This window comes from Bufo bufo, chromosome 1 (genome assembly GCF_905171765.1).
Source record: "Bufo bufo chromosome 1, aBufBuf1.1, whole genome shotgun sequence".
Classification (NCBI taxonomy): Eukaryota; Metazoa; Chordata; class Amphibia; order Anura; family Bufonidae; genus Bufo; species Bufo bufo.
This window is the reverse complement of record NC_053389.1, coordinates 809,215,397-809,236,396: the sequence shown is the minus strand read 5'-3', so window position 1 is coordinate 809,236,396 and position 21,000 is coordinate 809,215,397. Positions and strand designations below refer to the sequence as shown.

Here is a 21,000-nt window from a genome sequence, read left to right as displayed (position 1 = left end):
CCATATAGTAATTTCTCCCACACTGCCCCATATAGTAATTTCTCCCACACTGCTCCATATACTAATTTCCCCCACACTGCCCCATATAGTCATTTCTCCCACACTGCTCCATACAGTAATTTCCCCCACACTTCCCCATACAGTAATTTCCCCCACACTGCCTCCATATAGTAATTTCCCCCACACTGCCCCATATAGTACTTTTCCCCACACTGCCCCCATATAGTAATTTCCCCCACACTGCCCCCATATAGTAATTTCCCCCACACTGCCTCCATATAGTAATTTCCCCCGCACTGCCCCGTATAATAATTTCCCCCACACTGCCTCCATATAGTAATTTCCCCCACACAGCTCCATATAGTAATTTCCCCCACACTGCCCCATATAGTAATTTCCCCCACACTGCCCCCATATAGTAATTTACCCCACACTGCCCCATATAGTAATTTACCCCACACTGCCCCCATATAGTAATTTCCCCCACACTGCCCCATATAGTAATTTCCCCCACACTGCCCCATATAGTAATTTCCCCCACACTGCCCCCATATAGTAATTTCCCTCACACTGCCCCCATATAGTAATTTCCCCCACACTACTCCATATAGTAATTTCCCCACACTGCCCCCATATAGTAATTTCCCCCACACTGCTCATATAGTAATTTCCCCCACACTGCCCCATATAGTAATTTCCCCACACTGCCCCATATAGTAATTTCCCCCACACTGCCCCATATAGTAATTTCTCCCACACTGCCCCATATAGTAATTTCCCCCACACTGCCCCCATATAGTAATTTCCCCCACACTGCCCCCATATAGTAATTTCCCCCACACTGCCTCCATATAGTAATTTCCCCGCACTGCCCCCGTATAATAATTTCCACCACACTGCTCCATATAGTAATTTCCCCCCACACAGCTCCATATAGTAATTTCCCCCACACTGCCCCATAGAGTAATTTCCCCACACTGCCCCCATATAGTAATTTACCCCACACTGCCCCATATAGTAATTTACCCCACACTGCCCCATATAGTAATTTCCCCACACTGCCCCATATAGTAATTTCCCCCACACTGCCCCCATATAGTAATTTCCCCCACACTGCCCCATATAGTAATTTCCCCCACACTGCCCCATATAGTAATTTCCCCCACACTGCCCCATATAGTAATTTCCCCCACACTGCTCCATATAGTAATTTCCCCACACTGCTCCATATAGTAATTTCCCCCACACTGCCCCATATAGTAAGTTCCCCCACACTGCTCCATATAGTAATTTCCCCCACACTGCCCCATACAGTAATTTCCCCCACACTGCTCCATACAGTAATTTCCCCCACACTGCTCATATAGTAATTTCCCCCACACTGCTCCATATAGTAATTTCCCCCACACTGCCCCATATAGTAATTTCCCCCACACTGCTCGATATAGTAATTTCCCCCAAACTACCCCATACAGTAATTTCCCCCCACACTGCTCCATATAGTAATTTCCCCCCACACTGCCCCATATAGTAATTTCTCCCACACTGCCCCATATAGTAATTTCTCCCACACTGCTACATATACTAATTTCCCCCACACTGCCCCATATAGTCATTTCTCCCACACTGCTCCATACAGTAATTTCCCCACACTTCCCATACAGTAATTTCCCCCACACTGCCTCCATAATAGTAATTTCCCCCACACTGCCCCATATAGTACTTTCCCACACTGCCCCCATATAGTAATTTCCCCCACACTGCCCCCATATAGTAATTTCCCCCACACTGCCTCCATATAGTAATTTCCCCCGCACTGCCCCCGTATAATAATTTCCCCCACACTGCCTCCATATAGTAATTTCCCCCACACAGCTCCATATAGTAATTTCCCCCACACTGCCCCATATAGTAATTTCCCCCACACTGCCCCCATATAGTAATTTACCCCACACTGCCCCATATAGTAATTTACCCCACACTGCCCCCATATAGTAATTTCCCCCACACTGCCCCATATAGTAATTTCCCCCACACTGCCCCATATAGTAATTTCCCCCACACTGCCCCCATATAGTAATTTCCCTCACACTGCCCCCATATAGTAATTTCCCCCACACTGCCCCCATATAGTAATTTCCCCCACACTGCTCATATAGTAATTTCCCCACACTGCCCCATATAGTAATTTCCCCCACACTGCCCCATATAGTAATTTCCCCCACACTGCCCCATATAGTAATTTCTCCCACACTGCCCCATATAGTAATTTCCCCCACAATGTTCCATATAGTAATTTCCCCACACTGCCCCATATAGTAATTTCCCCCACACTTCCCCCATATAGTAATTTCCCCCACACTGCTCCATATAGTAATTTCCCCCACACTGCTCCATATAGTAATTTCCCCCACACTGCCCCCATATAGTAATTTCGCCCACACTGCTCGATATAGTAATTTCCCCCAAACTACCCCATACAGTAATTTCCCCCACACTGCTCCATATAGTAATTCCCCCACACTGCCCCCATATAGTAATTGCCCCCACAATTGCTCCATATAATAATTTCCCACACACTGCCCCATATAGTATATTTCTCCCACTCTGCTCCATATAGTAATTTCCCCCACACTGCTCCATATAGTAATTTCCCCCAACACTGCCCCATATAGTCATTTCTCCCATAATGCCCCCATATAGTAATTTCCCCACAATACTCCATATAGTAATTTCCCCCACACTGCCCCATATAGTAATTTCCCCCACACTGCCCCATATAGTAATTTCCCCCCACACTGCTCCATACAGTAATTTCCCCCCACACTGCTCCATACAGTAATTTCCCCCACACTGCCTCCATATAGTAATTTCCCCCACACTGCTCCATATAGTAATTTCCCCCACACTGCCCCATATAGTAATTTCCCCCACACTGCTCCATATAGTAATTTTCCCCCCACTCCCCCATACAGTAATTTCCCCCACACTGCTCCATATAATAATTTCCCACACACATGCCCCATATAGTAATTTTCTCCCACACTGCTCCATATAGTAATTTCCCCCACACTGCTCCATATAGTAATTTCCCCCCACTACTGCCCCATATAGTCATTTCTCCCACACTGCCCCCATATAGTAATTTCTCCCACACTACTCCCATATAGTAATTTCCCCCACACTGCCCCCCATATAGTATTTCCCCCCCCACACTGCTCCATATAGTAATTTCCCCCACACTGCCCCTTATAGTAATTTCCCCCACACTGCCCCATATAGTAATTTCCCCCACACTACTCCATATAGTAATTTCCCCCACACTACTCCATATAGTAATTTCCCCCACACTGCCCCCATATAGTAATTTCCCCACACTGCTCATATAGTAATTTCCCCCACACTGCCCCCCATATAGTAATTTCCCCCCACACTGCCCCATATAGTAATTTCTCCCACACTGCCCCCATATAGTATTTCCCCCACAATGGTCCATTAGTAATTTCCCCCACACTGCCCCATATAGTAATTTCCCCCACACTGCCCCCATATAGTAATTTCCCCCACACTGCTCCATATAGTAAATTTCCCCCACACTGCTCCATATAGTAATTTCCCCCACACTGGCCCCATATAGTAATTTCCTCCCCCACACTGCTCCATATATATAATTTCCCCCACACTGCCCCATATAGTAATTTCCCCCACAACTGCCCCATATAGTAATTTCTCCCACACTGCTCCATATAGTAATTTCCCCCTCACTGCCCCATATAGTAATTGCCCCCCACAATGCTCCATATAATAATTTCCCACACACTGCCCCATATAGTAATTTCTCCCACACTGCTCCATATACTAATTTCCCACACACTGCTCCATATAGTAATTTCCCCCACACTGCCCCATATAGTCATTTCTCCCACAATGCCCCCCATATAGTCATTTCCCCCCACAATACTCCATATAGTAATTTCCCCCACACTGCCCCCATATAGTAATTTCCCCCACACTGCCCCATATAGTAATTTCCCCCACACTGCCCCATATAGTAATTTCCCCCACACTGCTCCATACAGTAATTTCCCCCACACTGCCTCCATATAGTAATTTCTCCCACACTGCTCCATATACTAATTTCCCCCACACTGCTCCATATAGTAATTTTCCCCCACACTGCCCCCATATAGTCATTTCTCCCACACTGCCCCCATATAGTAATTTCTCCCACACTACTCCATATAGTAATTTCCCCCACACTGCCCCCATATAGTAATTTCCCCCCACTGCTCCATATAGTAATTTCCCCCACACTTGCCCCATATAGTATTTTCCCCCACACTGCCCCATATAGTAATTTCCCCCACACTACTCCATATAGTAATTTTCCCCCACACTACTCCATATAGTAATTTCCCCCACACTGCCCCATATAGTAATTTCCCCCACACTGCTCATATAGTAATTTCCCCCACACTGCCCCATATAGTAATTTCCCCCACACAGCCCCATATAGTAATTCTCCCACACTGCCCCCATATAGTAATTTCCCCCACAATGTTCCATATAGTAATTTCCCCCCACACTGCCCCATATAGTAATTTCCCCCACACTGCCCCCATATAGTAATTTCCCCCACACTGCTCCTTATAGTAATTTCCCCACACAGCTCCATATAGTAATTTCCCCCACACTAGCCCCATATAGTAATTTCCCCCACACTGCTCCATATTATTAATTTCCCCCACACTGCCCCATATAGTAATTTCCCCCACACTGCCCCATTTAGTAATTTCCTCCCACACTGCTGCTCCATATAGTAATTTCCCCCACACTGCCCCCCATATAGTAATTGCCCCCTCAATGCTCCATATAATATTTCCCACTCACTGCCCATATAGTAATTTCTCCCACACTGCTCCATATACTAATTTCCCACACACTGCTCCATATAGTAATTTCCCCCACACTGCCCCATATAGTCATTTCTCCCACAATGCCCCCATATAGTCATTTCCCCCACAATACTCCATATAGTAATTTCCCCCACCATCTGCCCCCATATAGTAATTTCCCCCACACTGCCCCATATAGTAATTTCCCCCCACACTGCCCCATATAGTAATTTCCCCCACACTGCTCCATACAGTAATTTCCCCCACACTGCCTCCATATTGTAATTTCCCCCACACTGCTCCATATAGTAATTTCCCCACACTGCGCCATATAGTAATTTCCCCCACACTGCCCCATAATTGTAATTTCCCCCACACTGCTCGATATAGTAATTTTCCCCAAAACTTACCCATACAGTAATTTCCCCCACACTGCTCCATATAGTAATTTCCCCCACACTTGCCCCATATAGTAATTCGCCCCCACAATGCTCCATATAATAATTTCCCACACACTTGCCCCATATAGTAATTTCCCCCACACTGCCCCCATAATAGTAATTTCCCCCACACTGCTCCATATAGTAATTTCCCCCACACTGCCCCATATAGTAATTTCCCCCACACTGCCCCATATAGTAATTTCCCACACTGCCCCATATAGTCATTTCTCCCACACTGCCCCCATATAGTAATTTCTCCCACACTACTCCATATAGTATTTCCCCCACACCTGCCCCTTATAGTAATTTCCCCCACACTGCCTCCATATAGTAATTTCCCCCACACTGCCCCATATAGTAATTTCCCCCACACTGCCCCATATAGTAATTTCCCCCACACTGCCCCATATAGTAATTTCCCCCACACTGCCCATTATAGTAATTTCCCCCACAACTGCTCCATATAGTAATTTCCCCCACACTGCTCCATATAGTAATTTCCCCCACACTGCCCCATATAGTAATTTCCCCCACACTGCATATAGTAATTTCCCCCACACTGCTCCATATAGTAATTTCCCACACTGACCCATACAGAGTATTTCCCCCACACTGCTCCATATAGTAATAATTCCCCCACACTGCTCGATATAGGAATTTCCCCCAAAACTACCCCATACAGTAAATTGCCCCCACACTGCTCCCATATAGTAATTTCCCCCACACTGCCCCTTATAGTAATTTTCCCCACTCTGCCCCATTATAGTAATTTCTCCCACACTGCCTCATATACTAATTTCCCCCACACTGCCCCATGTAGTAATTTCCCCCACACTGTCCCATATAGTACTTTTCCCCACACTGCCCCTATATAGTAATTTCCCAAACACTGCCCCCATATAGAAATTTCCCCCACACTGCCCCCCATATTAGTAATTTCCCCACGCACTGCCCCCGTATAATAATTTACCCCACACTGCCTCCATATAGTATTTCCCCACACAGTCCCATATAGTAATTCCCCCACACTGCCCCATATAGTAATTTCCCCCACACTGCCCCCATATAGTAATTTACCCCACACTGCCCCATATAGTAATTTACCCCACACTGCCCCCATATAGTAATTTCCCCCACACTGCCCCATATAGTAATTTCCCCCACACTGCCCCATATAGTAATTTCCCCCACACTGCCCCCATATAGTAATTTCCCTCACACTGCCCCCATATAGTAATTTCCCCCACACTGCCCCATATAGTAATTTCTCCCACACTGCCCCCATATAGTAATTTCCCCCACAATGTTCCATATAGTAATTTCCCCCACACTGCCCCATATAGTAATTTCCCCCACACTGCCCCATATAGTAATTTACCCCACACTGCCCCCATATAGTAATTTCCCCCACACTGCCCCATATAGTAATTTCCCCCACACTGCCCCCATATAGTAATTTCCCCCACACTGCTCATATAGTAATTTCCCCACACTGCCCCCATATAGTAATTTCCCCCACACTGCTCCATATAGTAATTTCCCCCACACTGCTCCATATAGTAATTTCCCCCACACTGCCCCATATAGTAATTTCCCCCACACTGCTCGATATAGTAATTTCCCCCAAACTACCCCATACAGTAATTTCCCCCACACTGCTCCATATAGTAATTTCCCCCACACTGCCCCCATATAGTAATTGCCCCCACAATGCTCCATATAATAATTTCCCACACACTGCCCCATATAGTAATTTCTCCCACACTGCTCCATATACTAATTTCCCCCACACTGCTCTATATAGTAATTTCCCCCACACTGCCCCATACACTGCGTGCAGAATTATTAGGCAAATGAGTATTTTGACCACATCATCCTCTTTATACATGTTGTCTTACTCCAAGCTGTATAGGCTCGAAAGCCTACTACCAATTAAGCATATTAGGTGATGTGCATCTCTGTAATGAGAAGGGGTGTGGTCTAATGACATCAACACCCTATATCAGGTGTGCATAATTATTAGGCAACTTCCTTTCCTTTGGCAAAATGGGTCAAAAGAAGGACTTGACAGGCTCAGAAAAGTAAAAAATAGTGAGATATCTTGCAGAGGGATGCAGCACGCTTAAAATTGCAAAGCTTCTGAAGCGTGATCATCGAACAATCAAGCGTTTCATTCAAAATAGTCAACAGGGTCGCAAGAAGCGTGTGGAAAAACCAAGGCGCAAAATAACTGCCCATGAACTGAGAAAAGTCAAGCGTGCAGCTGCCAAGATGCCACTTGCCACCAGTTTGGCCATATTTCAGAGCTGCAACATCACTGGAGTGCCCAAAAGCACAAGGTGTGCAATACTCAGAGACATGGCCAAGGTAAGAAAGGCTGAAAGACGACCACCACTGAACAAGACACACAAGCTGAAACGTCAAGACTGGGCCAAGAAATATCTCAAGACTGATTTTTCTAAGGTTTTATGGACTGATGAAATGAGAGTGAGTCTTGATGGGCCAGATGGATGGGCCCGTGGCTGGATTGGTAAAGGGCAGAGAGCTCCAGTCCGACTCAGACGCCAGCAAGGTGGAGGTGGAGTACTGGTTTGGGCTGGTATCATCAAAGATGAGCTTGTGGGGCCTTTTCGGGTTGAGGATGGAGTCAAGCTCAACTCCCAGTCCTACTGCCAGTTTCTGGAAGACACCTTCTTCAAGCAGTGGTACAGGAAGAAGTCTGCATCCTTCAAGAAAACATGATTTTCATGCAGGACAATGCTCCATCACACGCGTCCAAGTACTCCACAGCGTGGCTGGCAAGAAAGGGTATAAAAGAAGAAAATCTAATGACATGGCCTCCTTGTTCACCTGATTTGAACCCCATTGAGAACCTGTGGTCCATCATCAAATGTGAGATTTACAAGGAGGGAAAACAGTACACCTCTCTGAACAGTGTCTGGGAGGCTGTGGTTGCTGCTGCACGCAATGTTGATGGTGAACAGATCAAAACACTGACAGAATCCATGGATGGCAGGCTTTTGAGTGTCCTTGCAAAGAAAGGTGGCTATATTGGTCACTGATTTGTTTTTGTTTTGTTTTTGAATGTCAGAAATGTATATTTGTGAATGTTGAGATGTTATATTGGTTTCACTGGTAAAAATAAATAATTGAAATGGGTATATATTTGTTTTTTGTTAAGTTGCCTAATAATTATGCACAGTAATAGTCACCTGCACACACAGATATCCCCCTAAAATAGCTAAAACTAAAAACAAACTAAAAACTACTTCCAAAAATATTCAGCTTTGATATTAATGAGTTTTATGGGTTCATTGAGAACATGGTTGTTGTTCAATAATAAAATTAATCCTCAAAAATACAACTTGCCTAATAATTCTGCACTCCCTGTATAGTCATTTCTCCCACAATGCCCCCATATAGTCATTTCCCCCACAATACTCCATATAGTAATTTCCCCCACACTGCCCCATATAGTAATTTCCCCCACACTGCCCCATATAGTAATTTCCCCCACACTGCCCCATATAGTAATTTCCCCCACACTGCTCCATACAGTAATTTCCCCCACACTGCCTCCATATAGTAATTTCCCCCACACTGCTCCATATAGTAATTTCCCCCACACTGCTCCATATAGTAATTTCCCCCACACTGCTCCATATAGTAATTTCCCCCACACTGCTCGATATAGTAATTTTCCCCAAAATACCCCATACAGTAATTTCCCCCACACTGCTCCATATAGTAATTTCCCCCACACTGCCCCCATATAGTAATTGCCCCCACAATGCTCCATATAATAATTTCCCACACACTGCCCCATATAGTAATTTCTCCCACACTGCTCCATATACTAATTTCCCCCACACTGCTCCATATAGTAATTTCCCCCACACTGCCCCATATAGTCATTTCTCCCACACTGCCCCCATATAGTAATTTCTCCCACACTACTCCATATAGTAATTTCCCCCACACTGCCCCCATATAGTAATTTCCCCCACACTGCTCCATATAGTAATTTCCCCCACACTGCCCCATATAGTAATTTCCCCCACACTGCCCCATATAGTAATTTCCCCCACACTGCCCCATATAGTAATTTCCCCCACACTGCCCCATATAGTAATTTCCCCCACACTGCCCCATATAGTAATTTCCCCCACACTGCTCCATATAGTAATTTCCCCCACACTGCTCCATATAGTAATTTCCCCCACACTGCCCCATATAGTAATTTCCCCCACACTGCTCCATATAGTAATTTCCCCCACACTGCCCCATACAGTAATTTCCCCCACACTGCCCCATATAGTAATTTCCCCCACACTGCTCCATATAGTAATTTCCCCCACACTGCCCCATATAGTAATTTCCCCCACACTGCTCGATATAGTAATTTCCCCCAAACTACCCCATACAGTAATTTCCCCCACACTGCTCCATATAGTAATTTCCCCCACACTGCCCCATATAGTAATTTCTCCCACACTGCCCCATATAGTAATTTCCCCCACACTGCTCCATACAGTAATTTCCCCCACACTGCTCCATATAGTAATTTCCCCCACACTGCTCCATATAGTAATTTCCCCCACACTGCCCCATATAGTAATTTCCCCCACACTGCTCGATATAGTAATTTCCCCCAAACTACCCCATACAGTAATTTCCCCCACACTGCTCCATATAGTAATTTCCCCCACACTGCCCCATATAGTAATTTCTCCCACACTGCCCCATATAGTAATTTCTCCCACACTGCTCCATATACTAATTTCCCCCACACTGCCCCATATAGTCATTTCTCCCACACTGCTCCATACAGTAATTTCCCCCACACTTCCCCATACAGTAATTTCCCCCACACTTCCCCATACAGTAATTTCCCCCACACTGCCTCCATATAGTAATTTCCCCCACACTGCCCCATATAGTACTTTTCCCCACACTGCCCCCATATAGTAATTTCCCCCACACTGCCCCCATATAGTAATTTCCCCCACACTGCCTCCATATAGTAATTTCCCCCGCACTGCCCCCGTATAATAATTTCCCCCACACTGCCTCCATATAGTAATTTCCCACACACAGCTCCATATAGTAATTTCCCCCACACTGCCCCATATAGTAATTTCCCCCACACTGCCCCCATATAGTAATTTACCCCACACTGCCCCATATAGTAATTTACCCCACACTGCCCCCATATAGTAATTTCCCCCACACTGCCCCATATAGTAATTTCCCCCACACTGCCCCATATAGTAATTTCCCCCACACTGCCCCATATAGTAATTTCCCCCACACTGCCCCCATATAGTAATTTCCCTCACACTGCCCCCATATAGTAATTTCCCCCACACTACTCCATATAGTAATTTCCCCCACACTGCCCCCATATAGTAATTTCCCCCACACTGCTCATATAGTAATTTCCCCCACACTGCCCCATATAGTAATTTCCCCCACACTGCCCCATATAGTAATTTCCCCCACACTGCCCCATATAGTAATTTCTCCCACACTGCCCCCATATAGTAATTTCCCCCACAATGTTCCATATAGTAATTTCCCCCACACTGCCCCATATAGTAATTTCCCCCACACTGCCCCCATATAGTAATTTCCCCCACACTGCTCCATATAGTAATTTCCCCCACACTGCTCCATATAGTAATTCCCCCCACACTGCCCCATATAGTAATTTCCCCCACACTGCCCCATATAGTAATTTCCCCCACACTGCTCGATATAGTAATTTTCCCCAAACTACCCCATACAGTAATTTCCCCCACACTGCTCCATATAGTAATTTCCCCCACACTGCCCCCATATAGTAATTGCCCCCACAATGCTCCATATAATAATTTCCCACACACTGCCCCATATAGTAATTTCTCCCACACTGCTCCATATACTAATTTCCCCCACACTGCTCCATATACTAATTTCCCCCACACTGCCCCATATAGTCATTTCTCCCACAATGCCCCCATATAGTCATTTCCCCCACAATACTCCATATAGTAATTTCCCCCACACTGCCCCATATAGTAATTTCCCCCACACTGCCCCATATAGTAATTTCCCCCACACTGCTCCATACAGTAATTTCCCCCACACTTCCCCATATAGTAATTTCCCCCACACTGCCCCATACAGTAATTTCCCCCACATTGCCCCATACAGTAATTTCCCCCACACTGCTCCATACAGTAATTTCTTCAACACTGCCTCCCATGTAGTAATTCCCCCCACACTGTTCCCCATGTAGTAGTTTGGCCCCACAAAGTAATTAGCCCCCCACACTCCTCCATCAAGTAATTTCCCCCACACTGCCCTTCATTAAGTAATTTGCCCCTACACTTCCCTTCATTAAGTAATTTGCCCCCCACACTGCCCTTCATTAAGTAATTTTCCCCCACACTGCCCTTCATTAAGTAATTTCCCCCCACACAGCCCCAATTAAGTAATTTTCCCCCACACTGCCCCAATTAAGTAATTTGCACTCACACTGCCCTTCATTAAGTAATGTGCCCCTACACTGCCCCCATTAAGTAATTTGCCCCCACACTGCCCCCTATTAAGTAATTTGCCCCCACACTGCCCCCCATTAAGTAATTTGCCCCCATGGAAACATTTGCCTCCACTGTCCCTGTAGTAATGTGTCCTCCTCTGCCACCCAAAGTTGGCACAAACACACACAAAAAAAAAAGCTAATACTTTCCTGTGTCCGGAATGGTGAGGCATGCGCGCGTACGTCAGAGCTCTGCGCGCACATCTATATAGGCGCGCGATGACGCCATCACGCACGCCGCGCGATGACATCATAACGTACGGCGCGCCGGGCTTCTACCACCACATAGGCCTCAGGCCTACTAGGCTTGAAGCCTATGGCGGTGATTGGCGGCGGGGCAGGGAACTATGCGCTCCCATGCCCCTCCGTAGTTTGTGGGTGTTTAGGTCAGCATTGGGCCCCCCAGCAATGCCGGGCCCGGGGCTGCCAACCCAAACGCCCCAATTATAATTCACCACTGCTGCTACGGCAATGAATGTGGAACCACTGTGTCAACCAACAAATTTGACTTTGGGCTAATCCTAGGGTCATTGTCCCAAAAGACCCCTGGTTTTCACCCTTAAAACTTTGTTTATTGACCTAGAGTTCGCTGCCTGGGTAAACCAGGCCACTCCCTCCTGGAGTACACTCTGTATGATTGATAGTTGACCGGCATGGGTCGCACGGAGGGGTGAAGCAAAATCATAGTCAGGGGCAGACTGAGGTGAGGGCAGAGAGAGTAGAATCAGCACGGAAAATTTCTGAGGTCAGAGTAGGCAGCAAAGGTTAAATACAGAGGTCAGGCAGCAGATGGTCACAATCCAGAAAACAAGCAGGAAGTCAGTGCATGGGCAGATAACTGAACAGACATCTTTGCAGGATAATAACATGCTAGCAAACCCTTTTGCTCAGGGACTCTCCACTGAGGGAAGGTACCTTAAGAACCCCAAAGTAGCCAGTCACAGAACAGAGCAGATTAGGGTGTGAGCATGCAGGCACATTAAGAGCCGGAGTGGGCACATTATGGGCACAGGAACATAGGCCTAACCGACAAGTAGGCTGAAACCTGTGTGAAGAGCAGGAGACGGGTCCACAGGAATACAGAAATCTGAGACAGGTGAATGAAGCAGCAGTTGTCGCTGCAAGTTTTCTACTGGAGCAAAAATTGGGTAGGTGGTTGCAGCATGTTTTGGGGGAGCATAGACTGTGTTGTGCTAAGCTTGCAGCCTGCGTGATGGGTGTATACAATACTGAGTGATAGATTAACCCCTTGCAATTGCTCCTTTGTTACATTCTGGATTGTGTGTACATGACATACACATTCCGACCCAAGGGGGACCTCCCTTATCCAGGGGTGATGTTGCATGCTTCAAGGCCTCAATTCTACTGTATATCCTTTGCTCTGGCAAGGAGTCGCCATAGTCTACGTACCCCTCTTAGTCAAGTGTTTCCAGGAGCTAAGGCTTGGCAGCAATGGCGGATTACAATAGGGATGTATAGCTCCCTGCCCCGCCGCCGATCACCGCCATAGGCTTCAGGCCTAGTAGGCCTGAGGCCTAAGCGGTAGTAAAATCCCAGCGCAGGTGGGCGCGATGACGTCATTGCGTGCCTTTGCCGGGATGCATCACAGTGACGTGTCTGCCTGGACGTAGGTGAGTATTTAGCTTTTTATTTTATTTTATTTTTGTTTTCTTTTTATTTTATGTGCCAACTTTGGGGGACGTGTGAAGAGACAGTACATCTGAGGGGGGAATTATTATAATATTGGGGCTGGCTGTATTACTTGTGTGGGGCAGATTATTATTGGGGATTACTACAGTTGCAAGAAAAGTATGTGAACCCTTTGGAATGATATGGATTTCTGCACAAATTGGTCATAAAATGTGATCTGATCTCCATCTAAGTCACAACAATAGACAATCACAGTCGGCTTAAACTAATAACACACAAAGAATTAAATGTAACCATGTTTTTATTGAACACACCATGTAAACATTCACAGTGCAGGTGGAAAAAGTATGTGAACCCATGGATTTAATAACTGGTTGAACCTCCTTTGGCAGCAATAACTTCAACCAAACGTTTCCTGTAGTTGCAGATCAGACGTGCACAATGGTCAGGAGTAATTCTTGACCATTCCTCTTTACAGAACTGTTTCAGTTCAGCAATATTCTTGGGATGTCTGGTGTGAATCGCTTTCTTGAGGTCATGTCACAGCATCTCAATCGGGTTGAGGTCAGGACTCTGACTGGGCCACTCCAGAAGGCGTATTTTCTTCTGTTTAAGCCATTCTGTTGTTGATTTACTTCTATGCTTTGGGTCGTTGTCCTGTTGTAACACCTATCTTCTGTTGAGCTTCAGCTGGTGGACAGATGGCCTTAAGTTCTCCTGCAAAATGTCTTGATAAACTTGGGAATTCATTTTTCCTTCGATGATAGCAATCCGTCCAGGCCCTGACGCAGAAAAGCAGCCCCAAACCATGATGCCCCCACCACCATACTTCACAGTTGGGATGAGGTTTTGATGTTGGTGTGCTGTGCCTCTTTTTCTCCACACATAGTGTTGTGTGTTTCTTCCAAACAACTCAACTTTGGATTCATCTGTCCACAGAATATTTTGCCAGTACTGCTGTGGAACATCCAGGTGCTCTTGTGCAAACTGTAAACGTGCAGCAATGTTTTTTTTGGACAGCAGTGGCTTCCTCTGTGGTTCCCTCCCATTAAATCCATTCTTGTTTAGTGTTTTACGTATCGTATTGTGCTACATGTAATAATCCCTGTATAGTGTCCTAAAAAAATTGAATTGCCCCTACAGTGCCTCCCCAATAGCAACACGATGCCCCATATAGTAATTGAACCCACACTGCCACCACATAGTAATCCCCCATAGAAATTTGCCCACCACAAAGTAATTTCACACTGCCCCATATAGTAATTTGCCTCACACAGTAATTTCCACCACACTGCCCCCACACATTAATTCCCCTTTACCTAGAAAAGACAAAATAACTCAAGAAGACTTACCATAAACAGGAGCCTCTTCTGCTTCCTTGGGGGTAGGAGAATAATGGAGCACACTAAGTCTTGGTTTCCCTCCAAAGACATACTCTCAAATAATAAATAACTGTCTTCCATTAAAGGGGTTTGTCTCACTTCAGCAAATATCACTTATCATGTAGCGATAGTTAATACAAGGCACTTACTAATGTGCGGTGATTGTTCATATTGCTTTCCTTTGCTGCTGATTCATTTTTTCATCACATTATCACTGCTCGTTTCCATGGTTCTGACCACCCTGCAATCCATCAGTGGTGGTCGTGTCTGCACAAAAATGAACTTTAAATATATGCAAATGAGCCTCTAGGAGCAACAGGGGCGTTGCCGTTACACCTAGAGGCTCAGTTCTCTCTGCAACTGTCACGCCCTCTACACTCTGACAGGACCAGGTGTGATTACATTGACATTGCCTGTCCGTGTCCCACTGCTGAGCCACAATAGGATGCAACGCCCTGATTCTCCTCGCAGCGGGCGTGTGATGGGGGCGATTAGCAGTGGGCTGATTGACAGCTCAGCTGCTCTATTACTGTGTAGCTTGTGTTTCTGACCAATGGAGTGCTGAGGCAATGGACCTATCAGGTTCTGATCAAGGGGCTTGGCGCTCAGTTTAAATAATCTCCTGACAAGACACCATTGCCAGTGATAGTCTTTGGGCTGACTAGCTTAGATCTTCGTTTCGCGGCGAACTTTGCTCGTTCGCGATTCGCCGAACATGCGAACATATGGAGAAATTCGCAGGCGCCATATTTTTTTTGCATAGAGCCGAACTTTGACCCATGACACATCCATCAGGTGGTACAGGACAGCCAATTGAGACGTTTCAGAACATGGAAATACCCCCTACCTTATAAATAAACCTGGCCGCCATTTTACATTCAGTCTTTTGCCAGTGTAGGGAGAGGTTGCTGTGCGGAGCAGGGACAGACTGTTAGGGACACCAAACACTAGCTAATAGGGCCACAAAAGTCCTTTTAACGGACTGGTATAGGTGTGCTATCAATAGGTGTGATACACAGAGGGGTGCAATATAATATACTTTCTAATATATAGTGCATTTGTATTGTGCAGCAGTTGTGTGTGCGGTTCTGCTGCGATACCGCAGCTATACAGAGGGGCAAACGCTATTGGAACAACTAATTGCAGCGGGGGAGATATAGCTGTTTCCCCAAAATTAACTGATTAAGGGGTTTGATATACCTGCTTCCAGCAAATACTCATTAAGGTGTTTTGTATACCTGCTTCCACAAATACTGCTCTTCTATAGGGATTTTGTCACAGGGTCATTTTAAAAATGAAAGACAGAGGAAGAGGCAGGCCAATCCGCAGGGGTGGTCGGGGTCGGGCATGTGCACCAGGCCAGAGCCTAAGTGGGAAGTTGGAGAAGGTGAGTGCGATTACGTCAAAGGACGCACCAGAGTTGGTTCAGTGGCTCACTCAGCCTTCCGCTTCTGCACCCTGCTCATCCTCTGTATCTGCACCCTCCTCACTCTCTGCTGTGTGCACCCCCAAAGAAACTACCACCACCACCATAGCCCCTCCACCCGAGTCAGAGGAATTATTTTCCCTTCCATTACCAGACCTTACCGATGCGCAGACATTCTTGGCATAGGATCAGGAAGAGGAGTTAGCAACGGCCGCCACCCAGCGGTCTGACGACAGTACCCAGATCAGCCCAAGGAGGGTGGTCCCCGCTGTTGCTGCCTACTCCGAGATCTCTAATGTCAGTGGTAAATGAAGGCAATAGAAAACGTAGGCTTCAGCAGCATCTCCAAACAAATTACCTCTTTATTCAGAATTCCATGGCACGGTGTACAAAAACATACAACGTTTCGGCTACATCTAGCCTTTGTCAAGCATACAATACAAGTGATAATGCCCACATATAAATAGTTAAAAACATGCACTCCCACAAAGTTATTCACCCAATCAAAGAACAGGACTAATAAAGCAAATCTAATCAGAGCCAATAATGAAAGGATCGCACTGCAGTGCCTATTTAACTTAATGTATATACCCCTCTAGCTCACCTGTATGAGCTTCCTATAATGGCGGCTGTGCAGACCTCGGCGTGCCTGTCGAGTAACTGCGCATGTCCATACACGTAATTGTCCGCGACGGTGCGAGGGCAGATCAAATCTCGTGGGCTTAGCTGTGGTTAATGAAGGTGACTATGATGACGTGCCGATGGACGTCACGTGGATGCCCACAAGAGAGGAAAAGGAGAGGAGTTCAGAGGGAGAAACGGAGCAGCAGATAGGGAGGAGAAGGAGGAGAAGCAGGCAGAGCTCGCAGTGCACAGGAGGCAAAAATCAGACTGCTAATGTATCTGGAACGAGCCATCCACCATGCACGTTCACATCTTGCGCTCCCAGGACACCGGCTCATGGCTCCGCAGTGTGGGCTTTATTTAACGTGTCAGCTGTTGACAAAAGTGTTGCCATCTGCATCCTGTGCTGTCAACGCATAAGTCGCGGTAAGCCCAACACTCACCTAGGGACGACTGACTTAAGAAGGCACCTGGCCTCTCATCCCCCGAGCCCAGTGGAGCAACGCCATCAGAACCCACAAAGCCACACGCCTGGTGCTCCATTTCCTACCTCTTCTCCTCCCATTTGTCCTCCACTTCCATCTTCCACCGTGCCGTCTTGCGTTCATCTGGCAAAAGGCAGCTTCCGTGGCCCAAATGTTCGAACGTAAAAAGTTGATGATGCCTGGATAACACTCTTGCCCAACGCTGACCGCCGCTTTTCGGAACTGCTAGCCCCCAACCACTGCCATATAAACTGGTGGACCCGAGGCCTTTAGAAAATTTGTGGCCATGGCACACCGCAATGGAAGGTCCCCGAAGAAATATTCTCCCAGAAGGGCATCCCAGAGCTATATGGCCACGTTCAGTGGCAAGTGAATGTATCTCTGGCACACAGTGTTCGTGCCAAGATTCATCTGACCACAGACACGTGGTCTAGCAAACACGGGCAGGGAAGGTACATAACTTTTACTGCCCACTGGGTGAACCTTCTGATGGCTGTGAAGCATGCAACCCGTGGCACCCATGTGGATTTGGTGTTACCGCCACGGATTGCATCCTCCCCCTACTCCATCCTCCGTCTCCTCCTCGCTGACTCCTCCTTTTCCACTGCTACCCGCCTCTTCTGCTGCACCCCCATATCCCCAGAACCTATTTGGGACGTGCCAGGTTAGACGTTGCCATGCGTGCTGCGGCTGTTTCTGCCTGGAAGCCAAGAGTCACACGGGGTCCCTGCACTGCTTTCCGCTCTGCGATCACAGCCAGTCAGTGGCTAACCCCGCTCAATTTGACAAGTGTGTGCGACAACGGTGCCAATCTGCTGAGCGGGCTGAAACAGGGCTAGATGACACACATGCCGTGCATGGCACACGTCCTGAACTTAGTCGTGCAGCGATTTGTTGCCAATTCCCCCGGGTCCAGGACGTCTTGCCGCAGGCTAGGAAAATCTCTGGCCATTTTAGAAGATCTTACATGGCCATGGCTTCGCCTTTTGGACGTTCAGCGGCGACACCACCTGCCCATCAGACGTCTGATTTGTGACTGCCCTATGCGCTGGAACTCCACCTTGTATATGCTTGATAGGCTGCTCCAGCAGAAACGGCCGTTAACAACCTGTACGAGCTCTGCGCAGGACAGACTTCTGCGGCCATTTGATGAGATCGCCAAACTGGTCAGTCGCAGCCAGGGCACCATCAGTGACAATCGTACCTTACGCCTTCTTTCTGGAGCGTGCATTGCATCGTGTGATTGAAGAATTGTGTGTGTAGAAGCAGGGCAGATAATAGAATGGGAGGGGGAAGATAGGAGCTGTGGCTGTCCTGCTATCAGAAGTGAAGGTGCTGCAGTGCAGACCTCAAAGCAGCTACCTGCAAGCAAATACTTTTATTTATTTTTCCTTTTTATCAGAAATTATTTTTTGTGGGGTTCAGTTTAGTTAAGCAGAATATATATATACACTGCTCAAAAAAATAAAGGGAACACTTAAACAACACAATGTAACTCCAAGTCAATCACACTTCTTGTGAAATCAAACTGTCCAATTAGAAGCAGCACTGAGTGACAATCAATTTCACATGCTGTAAGGTGCAAATGGGATATACAACAGGTGGAAATTATAGGCAATTAGCAAGACAACCCCCCAATAAAGGAGTGGTTCTGCAGGTGGTGACCACAGATCACTTCTCAGTTCCTTGCTTCCTGCTGATGTTTTGGTCACTTTTGAATACTGGCGGTGCTTTCACTATAGTGGTAGCATCAGACGGAGTCTACAACCCACACAAGTGGGCTCAGGTAGTGCAGCTTATCCAGATGGCACATCAATGCGAGCTGTGGCAAGAAGGTTTGCTGTGTCTGTCAGCGTAGTGTCCCAGAGCATGGAGGCGCTAGCAGGAGACAGGCCAGTACATCAGGAGACATGGAGGAGGCCGTAGGAGGGCAACAACCCACAGCAGACCGCTACCTCCGCCTTTATGCAAGGAGGAGCAGGAGGAACATGCCAGAGTCCTGCAAAATGACCTCCAGCAGGCCACAAATGTGCATGGTCTCTCAAACGGTCAAAACAGACTCCATGAGGGTGATATGAGGGCCCAACGCCACAGATGGGGGTTGTGCTTACAGCCCAACACCGTGCAGGACGTTTGGTATTTTCCAGAGAACACCATATTGGCAAATTCGCCACTGGCGCCCTGTGCTCTTCACAGATGAAAGCAGGTTCACACTGAGCACATGTGACAGACGTGACAGAGTCTTGAGACGCCGTGGAGAACGTTCTGCTGCCTGCAACATCCCCAGCATGACCGTTTTGGCAATGGGTCAGTAATGGTGTGGGGTGGCATTTCTTTGGAGGGCCGCACAGCCCTCCATGCTCGCCAGAGGTACCTGACTGCCATTAGGTACCGAGATGAGATCCTCAGACCCCTTGTGAGACCATATGCTGTTGCGGTTGGCCTTGGGTTCCTCCTAATGCAAGACAATGCTAGAACTCATGTGGCTGGAGTGTGTCAGCAGTTCCTGCAAGACGAAGCATTGATGCTATGAACTGGCCTGGCCCGTTTCCCAGACCTGAATCCAATTGAGCACATCTGGGACATCATGTCTCGCTCTATCCACCAACGTCACATTGCACCACAGACTGTCCAGAGTTGGCAGATGCTTTAGTCCAGTCTGGGAGGAAGATCCCTCAGGAGACCATCCGCCACCTCATCAGGAGCATGCACAGGCGTTGTATCGAGGTCATACAGGCACGTGGAGGCCACAGCACACTACTGAGCCTCATTTTGACTTGTTTTTAAGGACATTACATCAAAGTTTGGATCAGCCTGTTGCGTTTTTTCTCCATGGGCTGAAAAATTTGATTTCCATTTTTAAATTTTTTGTGTGATTTTGTTGTCAGCACATTCAACTATGTAAAGAACAAAGTATTTCAGAAGAATATTTAATTAATTCAGATCTAGGATGTGTTATTTTTGTGTTCCCTTTATTTTTTTGAGCAGTGTATATATACACTCACCTAAAGAATTATTAGGAAAACCTGTTCTATTTCTCATTAATGCAATTATCTAGTCAACCAATCACATGGCAGTTGCTTCAATGTATTTAGGGGGGGCGGTCCCTGGTCAAGACAATCTCCTGAACTCCAAACTGAATGTCAGAATGGGAAAGAAAGGTGATTTAAGCAATTTTGAGCGTGGCATGGTTGTTGGTGCCAGACGGGCCGGTCTGAGTATTTCACAATCTGCTCAGTTACTGGGATTTTCACGCACAACCATTTCTAGGGTTTACAAAGAATGGTGTGAAAAGGAAAAACATCCAGTATGCGGCAGTCCTGTGGGCAAAAATGCCTTGTGGAAGCTGGAGGTCAGAGGAGAATGGCCGACTAATTCAAGCTATAGAAGACAACGTTGACTGAAATAACCACTCTTTACAACCGAGTATGCAGCAAAGCATTTGTGAAGCCACAACACGCACAACCTTGAGGCGATGGGCTACAACAGCAGAAGACCCCACCGGTACCACT

General features: G+C 46.7%; 1 pseudogene; it reads left to right on the top strand.

Moving 5' to 3' along the window:
* Window positions 1-13,492: 13,492 nt before the first annotated feature.
* The window catches only part of LOC120988872, a 47,623-nt pseudogene continuing 40,115 nt past the window's right edge, over window positions 13,493-21,000 (top strand).